The sequence below is a fragment of the Sapajus apella genome, unplaced genomic scaffold (assembly GCF_009761245.1).
Source record: "Sapajus apella isolate SASKATOON/1434 unplaced genomic scaffold, GSC_monkey_1.0 scaffold5811, whole genome shotgun sequence".
Lineage (NCBI taxonomy): Eukaryota > Metazoa > Chordata > Mammalia > Primates > Cebidae > Sapajus > Sapajus apella.
In genome coordinates, this window is record NW_022442735.1 from 1 (window position 1) to 3,721 (window position 3,721).

The 3,721-nt window shown below is 51.5% G+C and overlaps 1 long non-coding RNA gene across 1 annotated transcript; it reads left to right on the forward strand.

Moving 5' to 3' along the window:
* The first annotated feature begins 855 nt into the window (after nucleotides 1-855).
* LOC116547964 lies at nucleotides 856-3,217 on the forward strand. The gene is made up of 4 exons (XR_004267249.1): nucleotides 856-865; nucleotides 2,011-2,021; nucleotides 2,496-2,498; nucleotides 3,018-3,217. It is a non-coding gene; the product is annotated as an uncharacterized LOC116547964 (long non-coding RNA).
* Nucleotides 3,218-3,721: the final 504 nt, after the last annotated feature.

Here is a 3,721-nt window from a genome sequence, read left to right on the forward strand (position 1 = left end):
TGTAAGTGAAGTGCCAACAGGTGCCAGATAGATAACAACATAAGCAATGAGAACTGGATGGGAAGGGATAAATCCCAGCTGATACTCGCTTCCCTTAGAAAGATGCAATGGACAGAGGTGGGAACCAGCACCGCCTGCAGAACCCACAGTCCACATCTAAGTCCCCTGCACTGATTAAAGGCCCTGTCATGGGGGCTCCATGTCCCAGTTGACATTGGAGGAAGGATGGTGGGGGATGCAGAAAGCTACGTGGAGCTTAGGGACCCTCCTTCATTCCCACCTGGCTCCTCCTTTTTGGTGGTGCTGGAAGGAGCAGGGGTAAGTGGTGTCTCCACCCTCCCAGTGACTCCATGTTTCTCAGAGCTGGTATCATTGATGACATCCCTCTTGGATCCTCCCACAGGCGTGCCTGGAGAATAGCCCAGAACCCAATACTCTCCCTGCAGATGATGAATCTGGGGTGCTGGTCAGGTTATGCTTCAGGAATGATTACAGAAAATGAGCTCCTTCTTTTGCTCTGAAAAGGGGGAGGCAGCAGAGCCCAGCATTCACATCCTAGACCACAGGGGTGTGGGTTTGCAGTGTTGGTTGGCACACCACTGCCAACCACTTCTAGAAGCGTTTGCTTGTTTGTTTGCTTGTGTTTCTACAGCGTCACGTGCTCAATGCCCTTCAACTCACAGGTGGAACATTTCAGGGCAGGAGAGTGTGTTCTTTCCTACTCTCATCCCTAGGGCATCTGATGCTTGTGATCTTCAGATGATACTGAAATAGCCCCAACCCTGGGCACCAGGGGACAGGAGGCTCAGTCCTGGCCTTCTCTGCCTTCGCCTTATCCTGCTATGAGGTTTCCACAAGGCACCCAGTGCCACTGGGCCATTTTCACCTGGGAATTGAGGGAGAACAATCTGCCTCTTAAGGAAGAAAAAATTAGGCAAGGGCTGCTTGTGTTTGGGGCTGGATCCCGGAACTCAGAGGAAATTTAGAAGCTGAAATAACAATTGGGAGAAGTGACTCACACCTGTAATCTCAGTACTTAGGAGGCCATGGCGTGTGGATGACCTGAAGTCGGGAGTTTTAGACCAGCCTGGCCAACATGGTGAAACCCCGTATCCACTAAAAAAGTACAAAAACTAGCCCCACATAATTGTTGGTGCCCGTAGTCCCAGCTACTCAGGAGGCTGAGGTGGGAGAATCACTTGAACCCAGGAGGCAGAGGTTGCAGTGAGCCAAGATAATGCCACTGCACTCCAGCCAGTGTGACAGAATGAGACTCGATCTGGAAAAAAAAAAAGAAGAAGAAGCCAGGATAACTAAGTTGTAGCACCACACTACCTGCTCTGGAGAGAGGACCCCCCCTTCCTTTTTTTTTTAAGCTGCAGTTCTGCTACGTCACCAATGCCTGACTGTAGAGGTGGGATCTTGGCTCACTGCAACCTCTGCCTCCTGTGTTCAAGGGATTCTCCCACTTCATCCATCCCCCCACCCCCAACACGTAACTGGGATTACAGGCATGCAGCACCATGCACAGCTAACTTTGCTATTTTTAATAGAGATGGAGTTTTGCCATGTTGACCAGGTAGGCCTTGAATTGCTCATCTCAAATGATTCACCCACCTCAGCCTCACAAAGTGCTGGGATTACAGGTGTTAACCTCCATGCCTGGCCTGGAGAAAAGACCTTAAATGACACAATGTGGGAAGAGCAAGGTTGTGAAGACCTGCCCTGGCTGAGGTAGCTCATGCAAGTCAATCTCTCTGAGCCTCAGTCTCTTGATCTGTGAAATGGGATGTCATTATAGCTCCTTCACAAGACAAGTGGCAGGTCAGATATGAGAATGCACAGGCAGGCTGTTTGCAGCTGGATAAGCTCCATACAGATCTGGAAGGGGGAAGGAGAGAAAGAAGGAGGGGTTTCCACGGCTGCATAGGGCACCTTTTGATGGGGTGCGTTCTGAGTTCCAAAGCTTGTGAGGAGACTCAAACCTTCAAGAGCTCTTCCAACTTTGAGATTCTCTGATGGTTTCAGGGCTTTGGGAGGAAGGGCTTGTGGTTCATGTCTGTTGCCGGGATTTTTGTTTCCTTGTTTGTATCTCTGCTGCTGGTCCAAGGAGCTGGGGTAATACCCTGAGTCTGGGTTCCTCATACCAAGGAACCTGGAGGAGCCCCAATGGGCAGGAAGAGGGGAGGGCCAAGAACGGGGATGGTGCCTTCTAGCGGTCAGTGTTAGCTCTGCATCCAGCTGCCTCAGGCGGGCCCAGGACTCAGCAAAAGTGGAATTCAGGTCTGAATCATGCACAGAACCCCCAGAATCTATTGGGTGTCGTTGGCCCCTTTTCCCTGCACACACATTCTCTCTGGTGGGTGGAGAGAAACCATGTGGTAAGAAGGAAAGGGATATGATAGAGAGTGGGATGGGGTCCGTGTGGGTCTCAAGGACTGACTATCCTGACATCCTTTCCTGCCTTCAGGTAGGCCACCATGGCATGCTGCCAGGGGGTACCGACCTGCCCCTTAAAGAGAGGACAGGATGGGTGGTGCCTCTGGCAGACACTCTGTGCACAACCCTCACAGCGCTGGTGACAGTGGGAAGGGAAAGAAGACAAGCCAGGGGGCATGATACTAGCGTGTGTAGGAGAAGCTTCTAAATTATCCACTAGCACAGGTACGTGGCCCCCCTTGCATGAACATGCATAGAAACAGGTGGAGGCCAGCAGGCAGAGAAAAGGGGCGAGGGTATAAAAGGGCCCACAAGGGACCAGCTCCAGGATCCCAGGGCCCAAATCCCCAAACCATGGAGAGTCCTGTGGACAGCTCACCTAGCTGCAATGGCTGCAAGTAAGAGCCCCTAAAATCCGTATGAGCAAGATGTGTCTGGACAGGAGAGGTGGCACCCTGTAGATGGGACGGGGGCACGAGTCTTCAGGTTTGGGGCTTCTGGATGTGAGTATCACCATCTAAGCCCAGATATTTGGCCAATCTCAGAATGTTCCAGGTCCCTGAGGGAGACCTTTTCAGAGGCTGGAAGATGGCAGCCCCTGGAATGGGGAGATCTTCAGGCAGACCTACGGGTAGTTTGACATAAACTCATAGAACGATAACGCATTGCTCAAGAACTACAGGCTGCTCTACTGCTTCCGGAAGGACATGGACAAGGTCGAGACATTCCTGCGCATTGTGCAGTGCCGTTCTGTGGAGGGCAGCTGTGGCTTCTAGCTGCCGGGTGGCATCCCTGCAACCCCTCCCTATTGCCTCTCCTGGTCCCCGAAGGTTGCACTCCAGTGTCCACCAACCCTGTCCTAATAACATTAAGTTGCATCATTTTGTCTGACTAGGTGTCCTTCTCTAATATTATGGGGTGGGGTGGGGGTATGGAGTAAGGGCTAGGTTGGGAAGACAACATACATGGCCTGTGAGGTCTATTCGGAACCAGGCCCCTGAAACATAATGAACTTGATCTTCCTGGGCCAGAAGAAAGCTGGCACAGCACTACTGTCTATTACTTACTGAGGCCACTCCGCGAGATCAGTGCTCCCAGCTTGCTGGTCACAGCTCACTGATCATCCCAGTGATGATTAGAAGGCATTTCTTCCTCCCCAACCATCACCAGCAACACCAAAGCTAGCCCCCCAGGAGTGGGAATAAATGAAAACAAGACAGGCTATTAAGTACAGAGGCAAAAGTTCCCCAAAAAGTGAGAAAACGATGTCTTGGAATTACTT